Below are 8221 nucleotides of genomic sequence, written 5' to 3'. Positions count from 1 at the left end.
TTATTTATTTTTGAGACAGAGAGAGACAGAGCATGAACGGGGGAGGGGCAGAGAGAGAGGGAGACACAGAATCGGAAGCAGGCTCCAGGCTCTGAGCCATCAGCCCAGAGCCCGACGCAGGGCTTGAACTCACGGACCGCGAGATCGTGACCCGAGCTGAAGTTGGATGCCTAACCGACTGAGCCACCCAGGCGCCCCGAGGCGGGGGGGGGGGGGGGGGGGGTCTGCTTTTTTAATGGAAAGCTCTTCAGCAGTGGTTCTTAACCTTGGCTGCCAGTCCAGGATCATTCGTGTCACAGTAAAACAACAGCAGCTGGCCTTCAACCCTGCAGATCCTGACTTGTTAGATTTGGGCTGGGACCCTGTTGCTTGTGCTTAAAAGGGTATCACAGGTGATTCTGATGTACATGCACAGCTGAGAGCCACTCCTTCAAAGAACATCTGTGCCTGCTAAGGAAGTGGCTTTTACGTTGTCGCCCACACCCCGAATTCTTTGGTTTTACAAAAAAAGCTCTAGAACCTCCTTCAGTGAGAGTTTACAGGCTTTCATGTTTTCTGGACGAATGTATTTTGGCACTCCTCATGTTGAACTCGACTCTGATAGAGATATCGAAAATATAGTTCTTGTAATTCACCTTCCTTTTAACTCCCATAAACACATCAGTTCCCTAAAGTTTGCTCGTAGGCTCAGCTTCTCAGCTATTTGGTCATTATAGTACTTTTTTCTGAACCTTGAAAAAAGATTTCCCGCATTCTTTCTAAGTTGTTGGACAATAAACTGAACTATTAATCTACTGCAAGGAAGAGTAGAACTGGCTTAAGAGATTTTCAGGACCTTTTCCATGTCTTCCTCCTTTCAACACTGTGGCTTGCTGCACTGCCCATCAGGCTGTTCGCAGGTTATGATGACCTCTCGACCTCCTGTGGACCATTTATAGGCAAGTGAATGGGTCCTACAGGACAGAGACCTGGTCTCTCCCCTTGTCAAAAATAATAAGCCTGATTGCTCCTGTTACATCAGGTGGACCAGAAACTGTGATGATAAGCAACAAACAGGAATATTAACTTTGAGTAGGAATAGAGGCTAGACCTTCCATAGAATGTAGGCGACTTGGAATTGATATGTCGGCACGAAAGTGGTGCCCAGGAACCAACAGTAGTCATTCTTCAAAACTGAATGTATGTTGGTCCCAGTGCTAAAGCAGACATGGAAGGGTGGCCCGTTTTCTGTCTAGAGTCCTGATGGTGGGCTAGACGTGTCCTTGCATGCCGAAGACATGCCTTGCATGTCTTCTCAAGGTGGCATGCAGGTTTTAATAGTAAGAACAGAATTCCCAGGGATGGCCAGAAAGTAGCATGGTCGTTCACTAAGTCACCCTGACTATCCCTGCATAAGGAATAGCCGGATCTCCTCCACGAGTTGCACAGGTTTCCAGCTTTCCTGACCCACAAATCACGGCAGAATCGGTGTCTCTTCTAAGAAGATGTTTCATGGAAAGAATATTGACACTGGAATCTGACACACCTGAGCTCAATTACTGGCTGAACGTGTTTTCCTGGTCTGTGAAACAGGAAAATACTTACCTCGTAGTTAATGTTTTAAGAGTCAAGGACAAAATAGATGTAGCAGTGACTCAGTGTGAGCAGAGCCCTGGATGCAGTTCTCATGGGGAAACTTGCCACAGGATGAGAATTTTAAGGGCTGGCCAGACCTGTGCAGGGCTCACAGGTCGGTTCTAAATAATTGGGGCGTACGTAGATATCCAGAGGGTTATGGGTCTCTGGCAAGTGGAAGTGTTCATATTGGCCAATCTGACTGGCAGAGAGAAATGTTGAAAGGATCGGACCTCATGCTGGATAGAAACATTACAGCGTCTTCTGCCTGATTCTTCTCCTGTTTTAGATACATTTTTTTTCTTTAATTGTGCTATGGAAAAGCTTGAGCTTGGTAAGGTACAGGGAGTCAATAGTTTTCTTTTTGGTTCCATTGCCACCTTCCATTATGATCCTATGGATCCTGTTTCCCTGCCCCTGACAGCATCTCAGGAAGATTGCATAGCTGTACTGTCATGTGGGAGCCTTAAAACAAAGATTTGCATGTATTGCAGAGTCTGGACCCATCTAGACCAGTTCGGTCATTCGTTTTTTTGGGCACTTCTCCCCTCACCTTAGTCCAGGCCTTGGCCCGATGGTCAGGAGCTAGCAGTAAGGAAGTAACAACAGGATGTTGTTCCTCTCCCCCCTGCTCTGTGCCTCTCCTCACCCCCAACTCCTGAGGGAGGAGGCTTTATAGAAGAAGGCAAGGGATGTTGTCTACTTTAAAAAACAAACAAACAAACAAACAAACAAAAAACAGTAATATTCTCCTGGTTCTCAAATGTCCTTTGTTAGGTCAGGAATGCAATTACTAGCTCTTGTGTGAGGTATTTTATGTGTTCTCCAGACAACCCTGTAGAAACCTCCGCACTGTCCTTTGATGTGGCTTTTGGACTTCCTGGCTGACTTACAGACCTTCTAAGCTCTTGGTTAAGTCATTCGCCCCTCCCAGCAGTGCTCTGGGACAGTGTCACCCAGACTGGCTCCCCTGCATCCACTTGGGCTGTGGAAAGCTCACCACCCGCCCCACAGAGGCCAAGTGCAGGTGCTGCTGTCATGCCCCGCTCCGGCCAGCCTCCTGATTCAGACTGCCCTCACTGGGTACCAGGCACCCTTCTCTGTGCCTCTGCAACACAGGTCAGGTTTTCTCAAGAACTTTCTTGGGCACCATCCTGAGGGCAGCAGGCGTGGGCCTATGCAGCTTCCGCAGCTCAGCAGGGGTGGGTGGGTGTGTTTCAGGTACTGTCTGCCCTGCTAGAAACAACTTCCATCTCTACATGGTTCTCTCGAGGTCCATCTCCACCCTGTTCTCACATAGAAGGGTTGAGAACATCACCATACCCGCCCCCCCACCAACTGTTAAGAATTCCCTTCCAGGAATCCACCTAATGAATCTGTGTGCTTCATTTATATAGGCTGTTGGGTGTGGTGCTGGCCAGCTTGGCCCTTTCTTGGAAGCAGTGTATTAGCCCTTGTCTTTAGAATTGGGGGCACGTAGCACCCATGGGACTTGACTTTGAGGCTTTGTTAAAAATTCTGAGCAACAGAGAAGTCTAATCTACATTCTATAAATGTGGATGAAATAGCAAGAATGGCTTAAAAAATAAATCCATCAATCAGTAGAGTGGAAAGTGACCTCCAGTTTCTTTGGTTCTATGTTTGAAGCCAGTGACTACAAACATTTTCCTAACTCTGAGTGTCCTTTGCTCTCATCCTGGCTGCTAAGACACATCTCCTGTCCAGAAGCTCATGAAACTACTTCTGACTTCTCTCCCATCCCCAAATGTGTCTAACCCACATTGGCTTCCCTTAGGACTTTTACCTCTAGAGTCTTGGAGTCTTGGAGGCCCAGAAGGGTAACAGATGGGTATTAAAAAAAATTTTTTTTAACGTTTATTTTTTTTGAAGGAGAGAGAGAGAGTGTGTGAGCAGGGGAGGGGCAGAGGAGAGGGAGACACAGAATCCGAAGTAGGCTCCAGGCTCTGAGCTGTCAGCACAGAGCCTGATGTGGGGCTCAAACCCACGAGCTGTGAGATCATGACCTGAGCTAAAGTCAGATGCTTAACTGACTGAGCCCCAGATGAGTATTTTAATAGGGATCTTCTGGAATGCCTTGTCTGCTGATGGCAAGGTTTTCAGACCCAAAGGCAGGCTGGTGGGGAGGATGGCACTGAGGCATCAAATCTGGTGAGTCCCTGAGTTTCTTTCTTACAGTGTGTGCACATAATAAAAGCTTTTGACTTGAAATTCCGATTGACTGGTGTCCTTTGCTGTTTCTAATACACATGACAACACACCTCTCCATGTGTAGCCACAATAAAGAAGTGTTTTTCATGTTAGAATAATTTGCTGCAAGTCTACATGAGAAAAGGCTGAGTTGAAGCCAAGACTTAATTAGTTCTATTTTTATCTCTCATTATTTTCCCTACAAAGTAGGTAGATGAAAACAGTGGCAGTTTTAAGTGAAAAGCATCTTCTTCCTCTAAAAGTGGATTCACATCCCTGTCTGGGAATGACATGCTGTTGATTATTTGGGAATCAATCAACAATTCTCATCCCCATTTAAAAAATGCTGCTGTGTCCTTGATAGGGAAAGTTAGGAAGACAAGATATTTTCTTAACAAATATTTAGTGTGTGTGTGTGTGTGTGTGTGTGTGTGTGTGTGTTTCCATTGGAGGACATGATCACACGCTGGTGACAAATATCCCATTAGCACCTGCAAACATGGGATTGGGACAAAGGCTGGGAGCCACCAGAAGGAACAGGTGAGCCACCTGGCAGTAAAAACCCTATGTTTAGGCCTCAACAAAAGCACAAAGGACAAGATTTTTCTTTGTAGTTCTTTGGTTTTTCCTTCTGCTTCATTGCTAATTTTTCCCTTGGTCTGGTGGATTATCTCAGCAACCCAACTTTAAGAAGCAACAGGATGGGGTGAAGAAAGACTGCCCTGATGTTGAAGCCCTGGGTTCAAGTCCTGACCAGGTAATTACTCACCATGGGCATGTTGCCTAAATTTTCTGGATCTCAGTGTCCTCATTAGCAAACCAAATAATATCTGCTCTCCCAACCTCCAAAAACCCTCTCAAGATGTGTTTAATAATACTACCAAGATACGTGGAAGTGTTTTGTAAACTCTGACTCCCTACACAATCGTGTGATCAGGGAAACTGTGTGGGGGTGAGGTGTTAGAGGAGAGGGAGCAGGTGGTCACCTGGGGGCTGACTTCCACCTCTTGGCCACATGCTTGGCTTCCTGTGGTCCTGAAGGTAGAGACAGTGTCCCATAATATGACCTGTAGGCTCTGCAAGTCTGGCTGCTTCCTACCTCACTCGCCTTGCCTTCTACATTTTTCTTTCTCCAACCAGAACTGCTGTCCATCCTTCAGCTTTTACCCAATTATTGCTTCTTTAGGGTATCCATGCGGGACTCCCGGCTAGGTTACAATTTCTCCTGTTGCGTGATCTTATAGAAGCACATACCTTTCCAAATTTGTAAGGGTTGTTGTGGTTACCATTTCCCTTTATTTAAGTGATTTCATATTAGTATTTGTCTCTCCTATTTGCCTATACGAGGGGCAGGGATAAATTTTGTCTTTTACCTTTTTATTCCTGGTTCCTAGCACAAGGCCAAGGATATGGTAGGTGCTCTGTGCATATTTGTTAAATGACTGAATAAATGACCAGATGGATGAATGAAGAGATGGATTCATCTTGTAGATCCTGTAAAGATCCAAGGATAACTCGTGGATATTTGAGCCTCACCCCTGAGTGGTCAGCTCTGTCTTCCCAGCATGAAGTTAAGAAATAGTGTGAATGAGTAGTTGGGTGAACAACTATTCTGGTTTGCCCAGGACTGGGCACTTTCAGTGCTAAAGCTAGGAGAGTCCCAGGCAAACCAGGGCAAATTGATTACCCCAACCTGATACCCCACCTCAGGTTGGTGAAATTGGTATTGGAACCATAGAAAGCCAGAATACAACTGGTGCAAACTGCCCTTTTATGCTCAGAAATGTATTTACCTAGGAGTCATTTGGATTTGTGTTCATCGACTGGACATTCACAAAAGGACACATATAAAAGGGAAGGGAGCTTTCTGGAGAAACCATGACTCCCAGAGAGCACCCCACTCTGGGTAAGAAGGTAAACGTTGACAGGCATTAAGGGGGCCCTTTTTGGGATGAGCACTGGGTGTCATAGGTAAGAGATGAATCACTGGGTTCTACTCCTGAAGCCAAGACTACACCGTATGGTAACTAACTTGAAAATAAATTAAAAAAAAAAAAAAAGTTGCTGGAGATGGAGTTGCACCTGGGCTGACTCATGTCCTCAGGAAAACAAACCGACAAACCCTGTGTTATTTTTCTGAGGAGGGAACTGTGCTGGGCTATGCCAGCAAACTTGTTTATACTTGTGTTGGTGTGTGTGTGTGTGTGTATTCTTGCTTGAGCAGCGGCTATCAAGAAGCCAGGGCCATTTTGTCCAGAATGGGAGGCGTCTGAGCACAAGCAGCCCCAGAGCTGAGCAGGCAAAGCGCAGCACCAGTGCTGGGGAGCGGGGTCTCCGTTTTGCAAGCAATCCCGCATGCCTCTGAGCTTGGGGAAGTGACCTCTTTGCGGACACTGGGAGTGAGCACCTTTAGTTATTCTTCTGCAGGAATCGTGGACTCTTTAGACTGAGTAGGGGAGTGGGGGTGGGGGGTGTAGATGGCAGTGAGAGGAACAGGTGCAGGGTGCTTTCACCCGACAGACAGGTTTATGGGTAAGCTTGAGGCTCTTCCTCGAGGACTTGCACAAATGTCTGAGGAAGACCTGAGGTGGGTAATGAGGCTGAGGGCCTGCCAGTGGAGGTGGGACAAGCAAAGGCACCCAGGTCGTTGTGAAGGGGACTTTATTTGTAGCCACAACTTGGGTAGCTCGGCTGACATTTGGGTTCCGTTTTGAAGGATTTATAACGTGATTTTGCATATGGTGGAAGTGGAAGACATTGCTGAGAAGCTGATAATTCTGTCCACGTACATGCCCACATTGGGTAGATCTTAGGCACAGCCATTCTGGGATAATCAATTTGCCCTGGTTTGCCTGAGACTCTCCTAGCTTTAGTACTGAAAGTGCCCAGTCCTGGGCAAACCAGAATAGTTGTTCACCCAACTACTCATTCACACAATTTCTTAACTTCACGCTGAGAACACAGAGCTGACCGCTCACAGCCCCATAACGTAGCAGAAACAAGAGTATGTCTTCCTCTGGGATATTAAGAATCCTCAAAACTGGGGCACCTGGGTGGCTCAGTCGGTTAAGCGTCCGACTTCAGCTCAGGTCATGATCTTGAAAGAGCAGACCTAGGCCGGCTGACTAGTGACTATGTCCCCGACATGGCCGCAGAAAGAAGTTTCTGCTCAAACCTCAGACCACGCATCCCCCCCTTGAGTAACTTATGTTTTCTAAGAAAGCAGACTACCGACTGATGCATTCCTCCGAGGTCTGAGGAGGGAGGAAGGGGAGTGTGAGAGGCGTGGAAAGTGTGAGAAGAGGGAGGGCTTCTCTCAGGTAGGGGCCAGAGGCAAGAGCCCTCAACCCTGTCCACGCTTAGAATGACCTGAGAGCATTTTAATAACTGACCCCTCCCCAAACCAATTAAATCAGAGTCTCTGGGGATGGTGTTTGGTGCTAGGTATTTATATAGCACAGCAAGGCTGACAGCCAATGGTTAATAGGTGACCAGTGAGAAATGTTCTGTATACACTGAGGCCAAACATGTTAAACAACCTCAGACACAGTGGTTCTTAAACTTCAGGTGCATCAGAATCTCCTGGAAGACTTGTTCAAACACAGATTGCTGAGCCCCACCCCCAGAGTTTCTGATTCAGTGGGTCTGTGACCACCAGGCCCAACATTTGCATTTTTAACAAGTTCCAGGTGACGCTGATAATTGCTGATCTGGGACCACACTTTGGCAGCCAATTGGCTGAGGCCACGACCCTTCCCCAGCCAATCGGCTAAGGCCATGATCCCTATAAAACTTTTGTGCTTTTGAAACCCGCTCTCTTTCTCTCTGGTGTCTCACCACTGCGTCAGTTCAGGTAGGGGATTGAGCTCGACCTATCTCAAATAAAGGCTCTTTGCTTTTGCATCGGACTCGGCTCCCTGCTGGTCTTTGGGGATCATGAATTCTGGGCATAACAATCTCATGTTTCATGGGTTCCAGCCCCACATCGGGCTCTGCACTGACAATCTGGAGCCTGCTTAGGATTCTCTCTGCCCCTCCCTAGCTCGTGCACTCTCTTTCCTTCAAAATAAATAAACTTAAAAAAAAAAAAAAAGGAATCTACAAAATCACGAAGATATATTGTGAAGCTCCCCTTCAAATTGTGTGCCAGAGGCAGAAAATGAACACAAACAAGGAAGCTTCCTATCTTAAGAGGCTATCCTGGGCCAATAATTCATTTTCATTTGCCAAGACATATTCTCTAGCATTTCTATTTATATCTGCAGTGGCTATTCACACTAGATTTTCTATGATGGAGCCAATTTTGCAATATATTTTCCTTAGTAATGAATCAAGTACATAATGTTATGAGTTTAAAAGCATATTATACAAGTAAAAATCTAAGTCAGAAACATGTTTG

The sequence above is a fragment of the Herpailurus yagouaroundi genome, unplaced genomic scaffold (assembly GCF_014898765.1).
Source record: "Herpailurus yagouaroundi ecotype Mexico unplaced genomic scaffold, PumYag 161, whole genome shotgun sequence".
Classification (NCBI taxonomy): Eukaryota; Metazoa; Chordata; class Mammalia; order Carnivora; family Felidae; genus Herpailurus; species Herpailurus yagouaroundi.
Note: the sequence above shows the minus strand (reverse complement) of the source record.